This window comes from Athalia rosae, chromosome 1, assembly GCF_917208135.1.
Source record: "Athalia rosae chromosome 1, iyAthRosa1.1, whole genome shotgun sequence".
In the NCBI taxonomy this organism is placed as follows: domain Eukaryota; kingdom Metazoa; phylum Arthropoda; class Insecta; order Hymenoptera; family Athaliidae; genus Athalia; species Athalia rosae.
Window position 1 is genome coordinate 27,024,302 of NC_064026.1, and position 21,805 is coordinate 27,046,106.

The 21,805-nt window shown below is 42.1% G+C and overlaps 1 protein-coding gene across 6 annotated transcripts in view; it reads right to left on the reverse strand.

Annotated features, from left to right (window-relative positions):
* Positions 1-21,805, reverse strand: part of LOC105683476 (transmembrane protein 132E) — a 168,297-nt gene that overhangs the window by 59,608 nt on the left and 86,884 nt on the right. The window lies entirely within an intron of this gene.

Here is a 21,805-nt window from a genome sequence, read left to right on the forward strand (position 1 = left end):
TTTTGGCAAAATACTCGAGGATAATACGCGCACGTTCTCGATGTAAATGGGGTTGGGTTACGGTATATAGTCAAAGGTCCTAGATTAGAGAGCTCGAAGGAACGGAGTATAAAGGGAACGTCGTTCGTCGACGGTTGGAGGGGATGGGAAGGGAAGGGAAGGGAAGGGGTATACGTAAAGTAGAAGGATTACGTATCCCGGAATGACGAGGTCCCCGTCTCATTCTACGGATTAGAGAAAACGGCGAGATGGTTGCGGACGACGACGCGATCCCGTCGGTCCCCAAAGGGATCGTCCATTTCGGGGCTAGACCGACGGGACACGGGATTCAATTTCATCCGGTGGCACCTCCGGAGAGCTTGCAACTTTCTATTTTAGTTACTACCTATATCTATACACGATTTCGCTCCCGTGCGCTTCGCATGCGGATATAGTTTTATTACACCCGCGGAATATATGGAACCAAAAGGTCCAATAAGGCGGCGCAACCTGCACATAGCGCGCGCGCGTGCAATTTTCACCAGGATTTATATTGTGCCTCAAAATATACGTACATCGTAAACGTGATGGTGCGACACACGCGTCACGTTTCTGACTTAATAAAATCGCGAACGAGGACTTCGGTTATACGCGTTTATTTTATTTTATTTTATTTTATTTCTTTTATCCGAAACCGTATCCTATCCGAAACAGATTAACGAAAGGAGTAACAATTTAGCGAGCATAAAGCACCAACCCACTCGAAACCGTGAAGCCGAAGTTATTGGTTCGGAGGACGGTTTCTCTCCACGTATATATATCGAATTGGCAAAGAATTGCGATGGTAGAATTCGCGGAGGTTCATACATCCAATAATCTTTCCAGACGGAACAAACAAAAATTGCCAATAGTTTGGCAGCCCGACGTACGAGATACACACCGACGCTCGGATCTTCCGTAACAGAAAACTCGTTCTCATATACCGAATCCTATTATATATGAATCAATCTACAACTAATTCCCGTCACGTTCACTTTCCCGCAATAATTGTTTCAATGTCTTGAGGTCGGAGTGCGGATAGAAAAACTGTAATAACAGAAAAAAGAGAGAGAATCTAATGATCTCAATAGTAGGTATAATAGTAATAATAATGGTAATAACAATTATTATTTAATGAAAAGAGAGCTTTCAAGGTACGTACATATAACTTCGGCACTTCGTATAATCACGATGGAAATAATGATAATAATAATAATCATAGTAATAACGAGAGAGGAACGCGACCTGTTAGAAAATGTCGTTAGAGTTTTCTAGAAACTGCAATCCACGTATACAGTGCTGCATAGAGGTACACGTACATAAAAGCGGATGAAAATAGTGGAGAAACTTCAGAAAAATTTTTTATTAATAATCAAAATGAATTTCTCAGTCACAGAACAACAATCAATTTTACCGTTACATACCTGTACTCATACAAATGTGAATGTATTTAATTTTTCAATGATGAATAAACTGTAACTCTGTTTTCGTAAAACCACAAGAATAGAGAATTTTTCATAAATCCGATAGAAGAGTGCCTATGTAAGATTCGCCGTATAAGGAAAGTTTGTTATATGTATGAAAAAAGAAAATTCGATTTTTGAGCAAAAAAAAATCATTTTTTTAGTTGAGTTTAATATGCTTTTCTTACGTATTTTGACCTCAGGAATCCGAATCTGACAGAAAAATTGATCTATCTCTAGAATTGATCGAGTTATCGCCAATTTTCAGCTTTTTGGGGTCAAAAATAAAAAACTGATTTTTTAGTCTGTCTCAATGTTATTTGAGCTCAGGAATCCGAATCTGGAAGAAAAATTGATCTATCTGCAAAAATGACCGAGTTATCCCCATTTTTTCGCGATTTTTGGCATAAATTTGAAGATATCTCGAAGGGAAAAAATCGTAGCTCAATTTGAACAACGGATTCGTGTTCCTGGGGTCAAAATACATAAGAAAAGTGCCATACGATCAATTTTAAAAAATGAAAATTTTTGGCCAAAATTTGAGATTTTTCCAAGGGGTACCCCTTACGATTTTTTCGAATTTCGGCCAAAATTTTTTATTTTTTAAAATCGATCGTATGGCACTGTTCTTATGTATTTTGACCCCAGGAACACGAATCCGTTGTCCAAATTGAGCTACGATTTTTTCCCTTCGAGATATCTCCATTTTTATGGTAAAAAATGCGAAAAAATGGGGATAACTCGGTCATTTTTGAAGATGGATCAATTTGACTTGTGAATCCGGATATCTGAGATCAAAATATATGAAAATACCATATGAAAAAATAACTGGAAAAAATATCAATTTTAGGTCAAAAATGGAGTATTTCAAAAATTGATCGTATGACACCTTGTAACGCATTTCGGTCTCAGGAACACGAATCCGTAGATCAAATTCAGCTACGAACATAATTTATGAATAAAATCCATGGCCACGAAATCACGTATTCAATATTTCAATGCGTCATCAAATTCCGATCATTCGTTCTCGAGATACGACGGGAAACGTGATGGCGGGTTACGTAGCCCGAGATTTCATATTTTAGCGGGCTGGACCCGAGCGCTCTCTATCTCGTTGGTCTTTCTACCGCTTCGCGGCGTATCGCCTCGCGTCTTGCGCTCCCACCACGCTGAGCTTTCTCGCACCAAAATCCATATGTAAAAATCATTGGGCAAATGCAGTCCGCGCGGAGTTCGGGTCCCAAGCTTCGGCTCACCCAATCAAAAAGAAGTACGCCCCACTTGATGCGACTTCCTATTTTTACACGTGCTTCGGGCATCTTGACCGACGGCACGTGCCACATTATAAACATAATTTATAGCTTTTTAATAGTTCAAGGGGTGTGAAATCACAGTCCTTATTTTTTTTCACGCTCCTATTGGGAGCAGGTGTCAGACGAGCTGTCAACACCTGATAAAAATCTTGTTCACACCTCGTAAATTACCCCTTTGATCCACCTGATTTACGGCATTCCTTTGCAGTGATTTTTCCGCGAAATTCTATATAACCGTTTAAGGAAGTAAATATGTAAAAATTCAGCACATGCTTATATAGTTCAGAGTACACTCAGCGAGTTCATTTCTGTTCCATTCTGCCACACTAAAGCATACGTCTGTAGTTCAGAATCGGAGGCACCAAGTGTACAGAATAAAAAAAAATTTAGAAATTTTTTTGTTTTCTAAATTTTTATTCTTCAAAATTGATCGTATGGCACTTTTCTTGTGTATTTTGACTTCAGGAACACGAATCCGTTGTCCAAATTGAGCTACGATTTTTTCCCTTCGAGATATTCTAAAATTTATGCCAAAAAATGCGAAAAATTGGCGATAACTCGGTCATTTTTGCAGATGGAAAAATTTTTCTTTCAGATTAGGATTCCTGAGACCAAAATACGTAAGAAAAGCATATTAAACCCAATTAAAAAAATGATTTATTTTCTGCTCAAGAATTGATTTTTTTTCTGGTAAAAAATCATAGGAAGCATCTAAAAATTGTCGAATGTGAGTGTTTTTTACTTAACTTCAATTTTGAGTAAAAAAAAGAGCACGTCCTTTTCTGATTTTATACTTAGGACAATGATTTACGAATTAAGAAACGAAGAATCTTGAAAAACAAACTGTCAAATATCAAATTTCCAACAGATCGCTTTTCGTCATCGCGGCGAACTTCATGTTGTAATATTGTTATAATCTGAATATTAAAAATCTCCTCCCTCGCATTTGCTTTTGGTACAAGATTTTTTTATTTATACGGAGGGATATCGGATGAACGGGTATTAATTATATCCACCATAATCGTAGGTTATTATTGTTCAGGTTGAAAAAAGAAAGTAAAAAGAATATTTCAATCGGACTATAATTGTCTGAACATCCAATACACGCTATTCACATTTCTACAATTCAATTCCCACCGCAATGCAGTGTGCAGCAGGAGGAGCTCTTGGATTTTCCAATTCTGCAGCTAACGCGAAAATTCTGAAGGCGGAACACTGTGGCCTTTTCGAATGGTCGTTCCAATTTTCAGGGAACTCGGATTTGCTATAACGTGTCTATGCGACGAGTGAATTACGGAAAATCTGCGAGAAAATTCAACCTATCCGCAGTTCACTTCTGTACCCGTATACCGCTACTGCAGGTGTTCCAGAAATTCACGTAGCCGTATTAAATGTCTATATATATATCTGCTCCGTCTCGTTTGTTTCCGAAATTATTTTTCGGAATGGAAAGAGAATATATTCCTCGATGATTTTCAATCTCGCACCAGCGAATAGTCGTGAACCTTTCGATAATACCTCGTCACACAATGAGTCGCGCGTGTCGAATGTCGCGCGTGAATCGCGGATTTTCAAAGACAAAACAACAAAATAGAAAAAAAAAAACCGCCCAGAAAAAGAGAAAGGAAATTTTTTAATTAATACGCGATCAGCGCGAATATATGAGAATACCGAAAAGGGCTTGTATCGTTTTACAGATTTGCCAAAGCGGATTGATGTTTGTTCTTTTTCCCCCGTCCAATTTGTTTGTTTGTTTGTTTTTTTTTTTTATTTTTTTTTTTTTATTTTCAATTTCACGTGACTCACATTTTCGAAACTCCGCTCGTTATTTCGTATCAATTAAAAGGCACCGAACGAACGGAAAGTATTCCCGATGATTATACATCGTTCGCATTTCAAAGTGGGAGAAAATAGATACGACTACTATATGTGTAGGTAGAAAAAATTTACCGGAGAACACGACGCTCCTGTTCTTTTTAGGGGATTTCGTTTGAAAGGTACGGAGTACGAGTTTTCGTTATTTCATTTGATCACGTCAATGTACGAAAATTATCAATTTCAGACGAGACAAAATATCGAGGGAAAATTTCGTATGTATACGTATAATGTCGCTTCGTAGTCCAATCGTTCGCAGCGTACTAGTTAAAGTCTCATATTCGCAAATTATACATAGTTTCTCGCGTTACAATTGCCTGTGGAAAACTTGAAGCACGTCGAAGGATATAAAACGAATAAATATCTCGTGATCCGTTCAGTACCTACAAAATGGCGATAATACGATACACGTGTAATATTATAACTGTAAAAACTTTTTAGATTTTAAAAGCTCTGTCGCATTTGGCAACCGAATCGTACACAGGGTATCCGTGCACGACTATACAGGAGACGCGAAAACCGCAGGTGCGTTTGATCGTTCAAAGTTATTAAAGAGAAGGAAAAAAATAGAGAGAGAAAGAGAGAATTTTAATCACCCCATACAAGCTCGTATCGTAATTACACCTGCGTACGGATTTCAAGTAATAAATAAATTCGGAAAAAAAAATTGATAATTAAAATTTGGCAAACGAACGAATAAAAAAAGAAAAAAGAAAAAAGTACCCGCTGCGAAGAATTACATGCGACAAAGTTAGGCGAGTACCGGATTTACGTTGGGGGTTGAGAAAAATTTTGCAATTTTTCGTACGCACTCGGGAGCAAATTAATTACACCCATTGAAGGACGAATCGATTGTCTCTAACAATCGTTGGATTATCGACCCAAGGGGACGTGCGTGGACAACCTGCCGGTAATTTTCTTGGAATGGGATGTTCATTGTAATCACGTTACACCCTGTTACGTGTATATATATTATCGTACGTATTTAGTATACACGACTGTATGCTCGGGGATCCGGGCCACCGAGACTGAGAATCGCACCAAACCCTCGAGGTAGGTATTGGTAGCGCCGGTACCAGCCCCGTTGGGGTGTTTCTAGGGTCCGTGCTGCATTCTGCGCATTCTGCACGTTCTGTGCCAAGATTGCGCTCCGCACTGGTTAGGTCTAGGATCTAGGCTTTGTTTCGCTAAATTAAATCAGAGGAGCTATTCGAGTTCGCGTTTCCAACCGCACGTATATAAACACGTACACGTGTCACACGTATACCGTATTTGCGGTACATACCCGGTGTCGGTACGTATACGAACCTTTATGCAATTACCGAGGCAATTGTCGCCTCTGGCCTAGCAAACCACGTGATCTCTACCAGTTATCCTCACCGTATATCCCATTTACCAAATTGATCGTATTTTCAGCGGTCGATGTACCCTGGTGTAAGGTATATACACTCTTAATATCGGACATGAGCAAAAGAATTCAATCAATCCGCGGTTCATTCTTCGCCCGCCGATACCAATCTCTCAAAGTATCTCGTTTCATTTAATCAATTTACTTTTTCAACAATAGTTCGAAAATTTACGAACAAGAACGTGGTATAAAACACCGAGCTCGTAGGATACGAACGGTAAATTTTTACATCGTTTGTTTAATTTCGTCATAACACGGTCTTCTAACGAATGGTTTAATTGGAATGGCTTTTATACGTGATACATACAGAGGATTATGTAGTGAATGAAATGCCGCGTAAATGATTTTTTTTTTTTTCAAAAGCGAGGTAACAAAGCGCAAGGCAAACTAACGTGAGATTATTCGAAGAGCACTGTAACTCGTGAGAAATACCTAAAATCTGAATTTTCGAATATTGAGTCGTCGAGTGCTCCTGATCGAAAGAAAGTTCTCGACTCCTGCAGCGGAGACCAAAAGAATAAAAACAAAGACGAAAAAACACAAAGTATTCTTTCTCATACTCGGATGAAAACGAGAGAGAAAAAGAAAAGGGTAACGAAGCGAATCTGAATCGGCAGGCCTACAAACGACACCGTGAACGGCATTTAAAAGGATCGTTATTTATTCCGTGGAGGGTCGCAGAGGAGAGGGGGTAGAGTTGAAAAACGGGGGAAAAAATCTTGCGAGAGAAGAAAGAGAAAAGTAAAGAGAGGAAGAAAGAAATCGTTCGGCAAGGGAGCGATAAATTCGACGTTGGGGAAAACCGGTTCTGATTCCGAATCCCCGGTCGGTTTGCGAGTAGAATCAGTAGAATCGCGGGCGCACCACCCGTTTCTAACTAATTGCGGGTGGTTGTCGATGGCCCGTACCGCGTTGGTACCCTACCAAATGGCCGGCGCTCCCCATGGCGGAGCGCGGAGACCAGCAAAGCGTCGCGACGCCTACCACTGCCAACGTAATATTAAATTGTTACATCGGAGTATAAACTTGGTGCGGAGGTGGGTACCGGATGGGAGGCAATATCCATCCTGGAAGTATACCTGTACGTACGCACACCTGTGTAAGCGCGATAATTGCTTATAAATATGGAAATTTCGAAAACTGAATAAAATGCAACGACAGGGGATTCCAGGGAATCGCCGTACGTGCGGATCTCATGTATAGAATCACACATACAATCTTGCGAGATGAAAAGCAAAGAATTAAGCAAAGAGAAAGAAAAAAAAAAGGAAATTTCATAAAAAACCGAATTACCAAAATAAAAACGTGACGTATGACGTATATCCGTAGAGGGGAAAAAGGACCATACGCGAAACGATGTCACGCGTCATTTGTTCCCGAGGATATTTGTTTTATTTCGCTTCCAATTCTTTTTTTTTTTTCTTTTTGTTCTTGTTTCCGTGACAATTTACGCCGTTTATACACTAACTCATTCCGGTATGGGGGGTGTGTTTTTTTTTTACATTCTTCTGTTTTTGAACGCGGTAAGCTGACTCGCTAACGTGACGTAATATCGTACGGAGAAAAAAATTGTCCGCACTCCACGAAAATTTTTCAAAAATCGGACCCAATTCGCGAGTCGTTGACAGATATTTTTCAACCACCCTACGTTATGTTTTCCGAACAGTGAAATTCGAAGCAGGTTTGAAATTCGACTTCTAGTGTTTTTTAGCTCTCCTTTTTTTTCAGGATATTTTGAAAATTTTCTACGACCGGATATTAAACGATGCAATAACGCGCGAGCCCGCACACGGCGCATGATAGGCATTACCGCGTTAATTAGCGATAACGCTGATACGTCATCACAAGTTAATGCGGCGCAAATCAAAGGTGGAAACCATGTTAAATGTATTTGAGATATGGGTATATGTATGCACACGTCTGTATATAATATACTTTTATACGATAGATGCGTACATCACGGGAATGGATATAGGTATACGCAGGGATCGAGATGAAACCACTTTGCGGAGTACAACGCGCGTTTCGGGATGGATGTTTCGTTTTTGTTTTTTTTTTCCACTTTTTTTTCGCCCGTACAATTACAGTCACGTATCTACTTGTGAAAAATGTCATCGTTTTGAATCGGACGAAAAATAAATCGCTGAAATGCGATCGTGAAAATCGACAGTTTTTGAATAAAAGCTGGTAAAAGGGGAAATCATACTAGAACGTATTAAAATCACAATTTGTTTCTCATCGTCTAGGATTTTCTGGAAAATTTCTGCAAAAGAGAGAAAATCAATATCAGCTCGATGGTATACGTATAGGTATATCGACACACGCAGCGCATGTGAGTTATCCACAAATGAATAACGGATATTTCAGGCACTCGAGGGGATTTTCGAACGTAAAAACTGCAGTTGTATGAATCAGAATTCGAATGAAAATATAAAATAATCAGGGTCAAAGGCCGGGTTCATTCGCCATGTAAAATGCGGCGTATCCTCGTCTCAGCTATGTATATGTATACGCGTACGAATAGTCGCACGGCTTTATCACGCGGTGATACGTAATAGATAAATAATTCCACGTATCGGATTTATAGCGATTTTATAGATCGGGTGAAGGTCCGTTGGTCGAACCCATTGCGCAAGAGTGTACCGCACGTTAATGTGAATTTCGAACGCCTATGCTGCCGGAACATTCGCGGCTTATACCCATTATCTAGGAAATTATGTGGACCATTGGAACACCTGGGGGAGTACAGAAGCTACCAATAAATGGTCACAACGGCTCTACCGTTCGATGTACGGGAGAATTCTATCGGCAATATAACGCCCGCGGGTTATTTTGCCATGTGTATACCATGTACGGTATATGTGTGTATAACTGTATGGCCAAATATAGATAAATACTCCGCTGTTATATACGCGGGGGCGTATCGATTCACTTTTGGATTTCTCTGTTCTAAAAAGTTGATGCCCAATCGAAACTCGAAACGCCAGATAAAACGAGATATGAGGGTCGTGTTTCCAAATTCGTGATGCTAAATGAGCTGATTGCTACCGTTGTATTTTGCTCGTGGGCGGGTCGGACTTTGCGGAATGAGTGAATCGCGCAGCCGAACGGCGATGATATTTTATTTAATTGCCGATTGACTGGAGGGTCGATGATCAATTTTTCAAAAATGTCAGCGAAACGTCGATACGTCGGTTTTTCCGCGGTTTTCTTCCAGATATATACACACGTACGGTAGTATACGTAAACTCTGGATTTGTCAAAAGTTATTCAGGTCAGAGATCAAGAATAAAAGCCAAGAGATCCGCAGGTCCGCGAATCGACCCTCCTTCACTTCTACCCGTTTCCCTAAGAATTCGACCGACTCCAAGGTATATGGATACACGGGGTATAGGTAGAGTACGCTATACGCCTCATACGAATACATGTAATTTGGATCCCCACCCCGCGTCCGTCTGACGTTACTAACGGCTTAGAATTCTAATGGCGTACAATTCGATACGTGACTCCGAGCTCACTAATCTCAACCCGACGGAAACTAACCCCGAAATGGTAGAACGGTCCCAAGCAATCAAAGGGTACGGCCTTAATACCTCAATTGTCGCAACCTATTAGTCGAAGGGCAAACTTCAAACGCGGGAAAATTAAGCCACGCGTTCTAAACAGACCATTAAACGATGACTCGCGACAAGTGAAACATTTTTCTCTCGTCACCCTCTCCAATCGATTCAATACCGATGGTGAGGATCCTCCGAAAACGAAACGCCACCGATGACGGTGGGTATATCAAGAATTGAAAAGATTGAGTCCGGGTAGAATTTCACCCGGGGCTCTCGGTTAACTTTTAACGCGACAAATTTGAGCGGCCAGCTTACGCGTCGTGAAGAGACAAACTTTCGGACTTCGGTCGGAATAAAGTCGAGCCGAAGTCCGGTTGCGGTGCGGGGGAAGATTTCCATTCGGGACATCCAGGTCGCAAAAAGTTACGGCGGTACACCGTCGCCGTGCCCGCCGTTTCTGCCCTTCGGAATACAGAGGGAGGATTATTCGTACAGCTTTTCAATTTCTAAAGTATTTACTACATAGGTATACGACGGGGAGGATATTGAATTTACATTCAATTACGACCTACGGTCCGTGGGACGGCGCAGCTTTTTCACCGAATCGCCCGATATAAAGAAAAGGATTTAAAATGCTAAGCGCGTCTTTTTGTACCGAATCTAACGCTTCGCGATTTTGACTTTTTAATTCCCCCCCCCCCTCCCCCCCCCCCCAAAAAACTCTTTCGCGTATAATATTCGTTCGGCTGCACGAAGTTCAATTCTGGAGGTACTCGCGATTTCCTTCCGCGTGTTATCGTCAATCGATTCAATCTCTGGAGCATAACCGGAAGAAAAAAGGAGAGAACAAAGACACGAAATTTTGCTCGGATATCTCGGATGTCAACGAGATGAGAAATCACGCGGTGATAAAATGGTACGGTAAGTGTATCGGACAAGGAAAATTTATCAATTCGTTGCGCGAGGATAGAACGGGGTGGGTTGCCGTTTCTTACGTAACCACGTTATATATCGTGCATCTTATATGCAGGTACGGTACACGTTATCGGTATCGAAACTACGATTTATATTCCCCCCACCTAGCTTTACATGCCGAAAGCTTTTTACCCAAGATTTTTGTACCGCGCGCAGCGGGCGCCCTGGAGTATAGCCGACTGCGTGGTATTATCGTGTTGGCATATGCAACTGCATGCGCGCTACGGCTTTAAGCTTTACAATCGTATTGGGAACCAATAATTCTTCGCTCCTAGAATCCCAATTGTCCAAAAAAAAAAACAGAAAAAAAAACAAAAACGAAAAAACGGGACTGCGGAACGGAGTAGAGAAAAAAGCGACACAAAAACCCGGCGATCTGTAGCCCGTCGTCAATATTTCACTTGTAAGTACCCGGCCATTATTATTACTTTTTTTCTTCAATTTGAGAAGAAAAAAAAAAAAAAAGAAGAACTTCTACGATAAAAGTTCTCCACGCGCAAAAATAAATTAACGAAAAAAAGAGAAAGCGCGAGGGGGTAATTAATGACTCGATGTGATTTTCCGCGAGCCGAGGGTGCGCCTCCCTTTATTCGCGAAATTCTTTTTGGACAGGTAATACCTGTGTGCAAATGCACGAAGTACCCAAGGTGAATCTACTCTACATGTATCTACAACGTAGGAATTCCCGTGAAGGGCAAACGTTTTGGCGCGTTACCAAAGTTCAGGGGTAATTTGTTACGTGGTATACCTATAGGACGCCTAATCGTCATCGGGGACTTGTAGAGGAGACCGTAAAGTTTTCGGATAATAGAAATAAAAAGACTAGCGCAGGGAAGGGATCATCTCTTTCATCAGACGCGGAGTAAGAATCGAACCGACGACGATCGGAGGACTTTGCATCGATAATAATAACAAACTTTGTCTCACAATCAAGGAGATTGTACGAACCCCGATTTTGAAAAGCTTCGCACTTGTTTTTTCGTCTCTCTGTAGCCCCGACTGATTTTCGGGACAGTATAATTCAAAGGGAAGAACAATAAGGGATGAGAAATGCGACAAAATATTGACAAGCTTGAGAAAAATGGGGAAACGTATTGGCTCGCTGGAATCCTTGGGGGTGGATGGAGGTAAGTTTCTGTTCTTGAGCTTCGATTTCTTATACCTCCCTCAGGCTGTGAGAAATGAGGAAAGTTTCTGTTAAGCTCAGCTGCGTTGTTACCTGGCATAACAGACTGCGTTCCCTCTCCGACTAATTCCTTTTTTTTCATGACTTATTCTTTTTTATCATACTTATACGGTTCGCTGTTCTTACGGTTTAATAAAGTCGCCATCTTGAAATGACCGCGTTTCCAAGTACACAGCGCGATGATTTATGAATTCGCTATTATTGTACGAATAGTTTCCCCGAACTCTGTTCTCCCTTTTGCTCATCTTGCTTCTTAATTGTATTCTCTCCGCGTATTCGGTTCTGGGGCTTTGGAAGAAAAAAACAAGAAAAAAAAAAAGGAAAAGAAACGAAGCAAAATCCCGTTTTAACAGTCGAGGCAGCCCTAAGGGGCTATCCGTGGCCCTCGCAGTCATCCGAGCATGAAAGTTTAAACCTTCGAATTCTGAGGGTTAACCACAAAGGAGGTCGATCGATGGAATCGGAAAGCTTTTGCAGGGTACGTCTGAAATAAAACGATACATAACTTAGGTCCCGCTTTATCCTGCAGGCGTTTGAAGCTCTCCGGGATATTAGATATTAATCGATCCTGCGGTGCTCCTGCCGATCTGCTTTGATTTCTGTAAATTTTCATCTTTTTCACTCGTTCGCGAGAATATTCATCCCACGAATATAATAAAATCAAAAGTTTCGTTGCTACGCTTCGGAAAACGTAAGAAGATGTAATAACTGGTTCTAAGAAAATGGCCGCCCGTTCGCAGAAAATTTCCACCACAAAAGAGACTCGGCGGTGACACTCGAGACACTATACGCGATTCCGTGACCAAGTGCGCGAGAGATCTTTGTCCAAGAAGCTTACTCGAGTAGCGAGCCGGAGCGTGAGCCACCTCGAAAACTACCACCCGCCGCTTCTGAAAGCCTACCAACTTGACTCTGTGTATCTTATTCTCATAGTCTACGCTACGCAAAATGTCAGACGATATATTTCACAGCTCCCAACGAGAGCGTGACGTCCACCCACACGTTTCGAAGCAGCTTCCACACGGTCTAGGGTATCCTTGTACGTGCATCCCACTAGATTAAAAATTAAAGGACGTGCCGCCGTGCGGCGGATCGAATCGCTCGTGATATAATAAACGTGTTTGATAAAAACCGAGCGTGAAGGAAGCAAAAAAAAAAAAAAAATCGAATATGGGGGATCCGTAGATTCGACGACGTACGTATTTCGCGTCGGGTGTCGAGATCGCTGGTATACCGAGAAATGCATTTAAAACAAAATTTATGAGTCTGAGGTAGACTTAAGTAAAATATATGGTATATAACGCCCGGGGTTATACGCGGTGAAGCTCCTCTACTTTCCGTAGCTGAATGGATCATCTGCATAGAACGGGAGAACGCTTTTTACTCGCGTCACAGCCGCTGTGCACGTTAGATTGCAGTGGGACATCCGAACGTAACCTGTAGCGCTGAAAACTATAAAAATTTATACAGCAATCATTGTTGGGACCCGAATTCAAATATATGAGAATATGACGGGTGGTATCGTCGACGATGCCGGGGAAAAACGCAAAGATAACGAATACAAATAATAGACGAATGAAAAAAAAAAAGAGTATACGAGCGAAGAAAAATGAATAAAGTTAGCGGGGGTCCGATGAGGGTGTACGAAATGAGGTCGAGAACTTTGTTACAGGGTTCTGATGAAACGGTCAAGGACTCTTCTCGACCTCGAATTCATCCCCTGTGCCAACACGGGCGCGTTGCAAACAAAATTTCTTTCCTCCATTTCACCGATACGTCCATCGTCCGCGGGGAGAACGAGAATCACGGAGTTCAATTAACGCTCTTTTCCTTCCGGATTCCATACGCCGAAGGTGTTTCTTACCTGAAACAGAAAAGGCGATATCCTCGTTAATAAAATTCTGGTTTATTTATTTTTTTTTTTCCCTCAAACAATCACAATATAGGAAATCAGATATCGGTATCAAATGTACCAGGTCTGTATCGCGAAGGGCCAATTTATCCTTCGTTCGAATGTTAATTGGCGAATCTCGGCGGGAGATCGATATCGCGATATCTTGGAAGGACACTCAATTATGCGGCGAAAACCGAGCTGCGGGAGCGGTATGTAAACGGGATCCGTTGGAAGACCGCGTGGCGATGAGGAGATACCGATTCTCTGCCCAACTTAAAGGCGCGTCGAATATTAACTCCGCGAGAATATGAGTGTTCGAGGACCGCGCGGCGCGATAAGTTTTGCCGTCGCCGTTTATCGGTGCATTCTAATCGAACGTTTCAGCGTACGAAGTGAGCGCGCACACGGATGTGGGCATGTACGTACGTACGTATACATAAGTTGTTATCAGAAATCCAGAGTCGCGCGGCGTAGACGAACAATTTCCGTTTAAACGGCTAATAACCGCAAGATACAATCGGTAACATGTTTCAAACTGATCTCCACCCACTTTCTACAAGATTCTTGACAACTTATATTAATTGCCGTATTACCAACTGTATCAAACCCGCACAACAGCTGCACATGAACGCGCCTCCCTGTATATTTATTACACCGATACACGCGTACGCGTGCCGCGGTGTGATACGTGTTCGGAACCCGATCGGCGAGATAAAATCACTTCGATTGGTTCTTTGGCAGCTCGAGTACGAAGGAAAAAGGAAAAATAAGGCGGGGGGAATGAAACGATTCCCTTTTTTTTTCCTCGCAACAGCGGAGAACTGAAGTGTCCATTCGACAGAAGTTGCAAAACACCAGCGGTTATATTCAACTTGTATTACGCGAGAGGGAAGAGAAAAATAAAGGAGAAACTGCTCGATGTAAATTTACACGATCCGGACGGCGATCTTTTTCCTTCCTTTTCTCGAAAAAAACTTTCATTTTTTCTTTTTCTTGTTTTTTTTTTTTTTTTTTTTTTCTCTCCGCCGGTCTCTCAAACCCGCACCTGAGATGGTCAACCGCCGTGAGATTCTTGCTTTGGGGTTAACAAGGCTGTAAAAGTGTACCCAATAAATTCACGGTATAGCTTCAAAACCCATTTTCTCGGGATCAAAGGGTCGCGAAAAAACGCGTCCTGCGGGACCTACCGTATATACAAGGAATATGTGTTGTTCAAAAGAGTGAAATGATAGCCGGAAAAATAAAAGGTAATAAAAAAAAAGAAACTGTATAAGAGAAAAGAGAAGGAATACGGATACCCAGCTGTATAGGTATACGTACATTGTATTTCGTTCAATAAATTATGGCAACGAGAGAAAGAAGAGGAGTACGCGGTAAAGGAGAATATCGTGCGGTATATGGTAGGGAAAAAACTTATCCGCTGAGGAATCCAATAAGTTGATGCACTTATGAAAATGTGGTTACTGCAGGTGATAGAAAAATGATTAGGTTGTCGGGTTGTCGCGGTTTCCCGTGGAGGGTCTCTCCCGAGAACCCGAAGTCCCTATGGCTGGCAAAAGATGAAGAAGAATTTATTCTGTTTTCATATTTTTATTTTCCACTTCCCAACGTCCCGTACCCGTGCACATGTGCGTATAGCGAGGTCGAAGTACCCGACGACTCTCCCTGAATTCAACGGCTGGGTTTTTCGGAATACGGTTTTTTCGTAGTCAACGCGAATGAAAGTCTCGCGGTAAATTTTCAAGTCACCGTATAAAAATGATCAAAGAATAAGAGATATGTGACGAAAATCGATTTTGAAACCGCGTAGGGATGGAAAGAGAAAAAAAAAGGGAAAACAACGATTGAGGAGAGAAAACTTTGGCGAATTTCATGAATCTTACATATCTTCGAAAAATAAAGTTATCGCGATCCATCGATGCTTTTATTTTTCTAACTTCGTGGAGGGGAATAAAATCAGAGATAGAAACACTCGCTGTTTCAGGAAACGTGAAAAATTACCGGTCGGCGAAATTGGAACGGATATTTCGCTTCGCTCCACGAGTTTTTCGCGTAATCTTAATATTTCAAAGTGGGTAATTCCGAGTCGAACGACCAAACGAAGAGCTGACCATAATCCGACGGCGAGGGGGCTCGTCGATTCAGGGGTTTACAAAATAAATCGTTAACCGTGCCGTACGTAATGCGAGATGAGAATTATTCGAGTTTCATTTTTTCGTTTTTTTTTTTCTCCTACTTCCAATTTTATTTCATTTCGTTTTCATCTTCCCTTTATCTTTTCGCGGCAAAGCACACAATCGCTTCGCGTAGGTCTTCGCGGGGGTGCGAAGCCGTAAAATCTATACTCTTGTAATTTTCCGGTGCTACGAACGCCAACTAAAAGTTTAATTGGAATTGAATCCGTGCCCCGGTGCTCTACTGGAGTCTGCTTGCTGCCTGATGGCAGAAAAGCCGCTACTCGTGAGAATAATCTCCTGTGCAAGATGAAGCCGCGGAAGGAAGGGCGACGAATACACGCGCGAGGGGGGGTGCCGCGCTGAACTACGAATATTATTCAAACTTGAAAAGGCGAGTCCGATTATACGATGGGAAAGAAAACTTTCATAAAAACTAGCGCCACGTACCGAACCTCCATTGAATAAATGCGGGTATACCGGAATTGTATGTTCATACATACTTTTCAATAGAACTGTACGAATTTTCGTTAATACCGATTTAAAACTGCCGATTGTTTGCGCGTAGCGATCATACCGGATCAATAATCCATCCCATTCTGTCAAAGTCCGTAGTTTTCGACGGGACAAAGGAGAAAAAAATCTGCAACGAACGAATCGCTGAATCTATCGCCATTCCGGTATCGCACTTTTATCCGCGTGTATATTTTCGTCGCTTTAGAACGGTCCAGATCGATCCGGTTCGGCGATATGTGTAATAAATGCCCTCCGGGTATTGCGGGATAAGCTTTCGTTAATCTCGCAAAGCGTCGCTGGAGCTTCTCCTATCGACAAATTGGTAAATGCTAATTCGGGGGCGATAATTGAAGCATCTATATGTTCGCCGTTGCTCCTCTCATAATCAGCGAAGCGAACATCAAAGACTATTTAGTCGATCCGGAGCTTAGTCCGAAATTTTGTTTCTTCCAAACCCTACTATTCCGCGTGCTATATCAGAAGGATTATTTCTGTCGGAAATTCCATAGGTATATATTGCCACGGATTCGTCGAGCTGTACAGACGGGGTTGGCTCTTTTGGAGGGGAAAACTACCAAGTTCGAAACGGCACAGAGGGGGGGGGGGGGGGGGGGGGGGGCCGGAATAGATCGGGGAACGGATAGCTCGAGTTTGTTCGAGTGGCTGCAAGGTTTAAGAGCTTCGAAAGAAGCAAAGTATCGACGCCCATCTTTTTCCGTGCCGATATAAGATCCGAACTGGGGGGAACCACCGTTGGCTCTGTTCGGGACAGAGGGTAGGAAAAAAGTCATGGAGTAGAAAAAAAGGGGATATAAGCGAAGAAGAGGAGAGAAATAGGTACGGAGGAGACCCGGTTGCACTCGGTTCAGGATTTAGTTTTGAGATTTATGTTTAGGTCAGGTGCTGCAACGCGCCCCTCTCTTCCACCCCCCGCTTCGAAGGACGTGCAGTCGAACTTCTTCCCCCTTTTTTTTTTTCCAATTTTGAAAATGTTTTAAATCGAACCAACGCGATTCGCGGGCACGGAAGGAGCGCGAAGTAATCAGCTTGCTTCGGATCGCGCGCGCGAAAATTTATGTAAGGGTAGTTCGGTCGCTTTCAGAGCTAATTATTTCTGTCATTATAACACCGCGAGACCTTCCAGAACTTCGCGTTTCTCAGATTATGATGATGATAGTAATAATTAGCTGTTAGCCGAGGAGGTTGAAGGGGTACGGGCTGTGATTGAATCTCAGGGTGGATGCGCGTTACGTGAAAGGTCGGAACAATCTCTTAGATTTTGGAAAAGACGAACGTCTTTTCCTAAAACTCGAGCCGTATTAATTCGGCTATGACTCTGAGAAATTATATGCACGAATGGAAGATTTAAGAATTCACCGAGTTCATTTAAATTTGAGAAGAACGATCACGACGTCGTGTATATAAGTTCAAACGAAGATGTACTTCAGTCATTTGAAAATGGTGGAGATAAACCGGCGAAACTCCCCGTTAATCAAAATCCAGCTGAAACGATGGAGGTGGAGGAAAAGTCACGTTCGCGGGTTCATCAGTATCTATATAAAAGGGGATGAAAAAAAAAAGAAAAAAAAGAAGAGAATACGAATAAGCGGGGGAGTGGAATTTCGTGTTATTGGAAAATCTATCCTGCAGTAGAAGAGAAATACGGAATGAAAAGAACGAAACTCGGCTGGTCGCGTCATTTTCCTGGAGGGTCCGTGCTGCAGAAAAAATGGGAGCAGCAGCTCATCTGATATCAATTTTATTGGAATATTTTCCGCAGTGGAAGATAAAAAAGTAACTCGAATAGTAAATTAAAGGGAAAGCGAGAAATGTTTAATTAATTTTCAAGCCTCGATTTCGGTGCGTTTCGAACGGCAAAATTCGCGAATAGGTACTCCACTCAAAGGGTTGTGTATAGGTACGCCGCACGACGTGACTCGGCGCAGGTTCACCTGCGGATAATTTTGATGGAACAAGGTCCTTTGTTCGTGCGAGTCGCGTATACCTGTACATAATAAACGTATAGCAAGATATGCAATTTACAGCCTCGAAATTTTACGAACTTCCCTAACGAGGTTCGTAGGGTGTGTATGTGTATAGGAAGCGTGTTACCTTCGTATAGTGACCTAATTGAAATTCGTGCCAAAACTTTCGCTGCCAAATTTGTCAGTACGGTAAACCCGCAACCCGGAGCGATTGTCCGGCGGTGGTTGCTGAAAACGCGGATAACAATTTCACGCTTTGTGAATTATTCAAAATTGTCCGAAAGTTATTTCTCAGACGAAAGTTGCGGGATGTAAAAATAATTGAATTAACCAAAATAACCCCCTACCCCGCTACCCCCCCCCGGAGCGGAAGACACTCTCTCGCAGATCGGCAATAAACTCCAATGAGCCGCGACATTGACTCCTCCAACTTCTGGCCGGTTAATTGAACGGATACAACAAAAACGGTAGAAAAAATAGTTGAAAAAAAATGAGGGGCGCGGGAATAAGAGAAGAAAATTTAGGGCTGTTCGCGATACTCGCGGAATCGTACCCCCGGGAGATCCTTTCGTCGACTGAGCTTCTAATTAAGCTGAAGGAGGGCGAGGACGATGACCGGGGCAAAAACAAGAGTGAATTACCACGCCGGAGCGTCTGAGGATACCTTCTATACGGTTAATTAGTCCCGGATAAATTCTCTCTCTGTTCTCCTTCTGCTTGATCTTTGTCATTTTCTACTTTTTCTTCTTCTTCTTCTTCTTCGTACCGCGTGCTGTGCTCGTTTTCATATGTATACATATATATACCTGTGTAAGCTTTCACTTTGAAGCGAACTGTAAGGAAAACGCAGCGGGTTACCTAACAAAAATATTTCAACGAAAGTAAAGAAAAACAAAAATAGAAGAAAATAAATTTGCTTCACTTGTCCCCGAGTAACTTGTTATACACCAATGTTGAATCGAGTGATGAAATTACGCCGACGAAATACGACGAGTTCGGAAAGCCTTTTTTTTTCTCTCCGGTTCACCGTAGACTCTAAAATAATCCCAATTAGGGTACGTCGTCCCCCCTACACCTTTTCGCTCCTTTATTTCACCTGCATTTCTTTCATATTTCCTCGTTATTTTCGAGCCACTTTATGCTCGAATTTTAGCCGCTTATGCGTCACCGGCGACTCTTCCAAGCTTCGAGCTTGATTCGTCAGTTCGCACGTAACGGTCCGGACGATGTTCTCTTCAAAGAACCCGTAAAAAAAAAGACAGTTGTATTCCTATTGTTTTCTTCACCTTCGTAAAAGGGGAATTATATTCATGTCCTTTAAACTCCTCCGTGCAAATAACCATCCGAATGTATTTTTCCCGAGTCTTTGGTCTCCGGCAGACTTTTTCGAGGCCCCTTACTCCATTCTTTTGCTTAATAATGCTCCGTCAAAATTCAGCGCTGTAGGTAAAAAGGTGGCTGGGGAGGGTGTTTCTTTTTTTTTTTTTTATTTTTTATTTTTTCTCCACTCAGCAGCAGCGCCGGTAGTAGCAGCAGCGTGAAATGGAGAATGAAATATCGACGGCTACAGCGATCCAGTTTTAAATTAAACCATCGAACGGCTGCGAAACTCCGAGAGTATTGGACTCGCGGAGCGATCGAACAAACTCTTCACCTCGAGTGACTCGCAGAAATAATTCATCGAATACCTCAATGAATGATTCGAACTTCAAACCAACCCCCGCGGAGAAACGATCGAGAGAGAACTACTCCCTCGTTGCTAAAAACAATCGCGACATTACGGACGGAAGAAATAATAATCGATCAATCGAAACGTCGCCGCGTCGGGTGGGTGAAGAAAGTATTTCTTTCGCCAAGCCATAGAGGAAGAATCTCCGCTAGCATTTACGGGTACTTCCGGTTCGGTCGTTGAATTTTTCAGACTCGCCAAACACTCGTCGGTACGGTAACCGAGAGACGACTTGGAATAGATCTATATTTATTGGTCGCCTCGCAATTGTCGGGTAGCCAAGATAGCCTGGCGCTGGTCCACTTGGACGAGGACGTAGCCAAACATACTCTAGTCGTTCGTACTCGTATAACGTTGTGCTAATTTCCAACGACTGTATGTATGTATGTATGTACGTACACTGTGTGTAATTTATATACGCCTTTATATGTATACGTAGTACGTCTATTATCCGTGTATAAGTAGCGCGGCATCAGCATTCACACGGATAAAATGAAGAGTTACCAACACGGGTTTTAAAACGCGAATTTTCATGCACTGGCATTGGAATGGTAAAAATAGAGGATCGCGGAATACATCAGGAACAAAGGGGAGCTAGAGAGTTCTGGTGGTCCTCGAGGGGATGAGAAAATTGGCATAAAGTTGCTCGTTACCGTAACGCCACCCCCACCCCACTCAACGTCGTCGTTTCTCAATTTTATTATATTCTTCATTTGAAAGGGGGGTAGATATGTCTACATACGTACGCGCGAAAAAAGAAAAATGACGCAGCCTAACCATGTATGTACATACATGTCGAGCTTTTATCTATTCTACATGATAAATAACGCCCCTCCAAATAATTTCTAAAAATCATTAACGAGAACAATTTGCAATGGATTCGTTTTTCTATTCTCTTTCCCTTTTGAATCGTTGTCGGAGAATCGATGAAGATGCGTTATTATGTACGAGAGATTTTGGATGAAAAAAGGAAAGTGAGACGACAGAATCGGTATTGCCTCGCCCTTCTCCACCTGTGACGTAATAAATGAATTTGAGAACATGTGTAGATGATGTCGATTTTTCCTTCGAGTTTTCTAGGGTACAAAATGAGAGCATGGTCCTGGAACAAAGTTAACTAGAAAAAGAGAGTGTGAATTTGTCGGGCGAATGCAAGATCTAGCGGTGTACGGTTTGCGTACTCCACGCGTCGCGAGGGTTTAGAGCGAATTTGAAAGCCGTGTTTGAAAACCAAATGGCTGTCGCGTTCAACACCTAGTTAATTACAAAATCCTCCCCTTACGGTATTATAACGTCGCGACAGGTGGGAACTTGCAACGGCTCTGAGCTGGTATCAAAGCTCCTAAAACTAGGTCCGCGAAAACGTATGTGGAATAAACCGAACTTCGCTAAGTCTCCGACTACTGGGCAGAAAAGAACTAAATAAAACTAAATAAAAAATGTCCACGAAAAAGGGTCTAAGCTTTCGCAAATCTTTCGAAGAAAAATAAAGTTCGCGATGTAACACAAAGAGAGAGAAAACAAAAAAAAAAAAAAAAAAAAAGAAGAAATAAAATGAAATAAAAATGAAGTGGGAAAAAAAAACTGAAAAAGAAGAAGAAAAATTATGGATTTCCAGTCGGATTCGAAGGGAACTGCTCCCGCCGTTACCGTTGGGTAAGAAAGTTCTGTGCACGCGGTGGATTCTTAGAAAGGTGAGATCGGTTAGG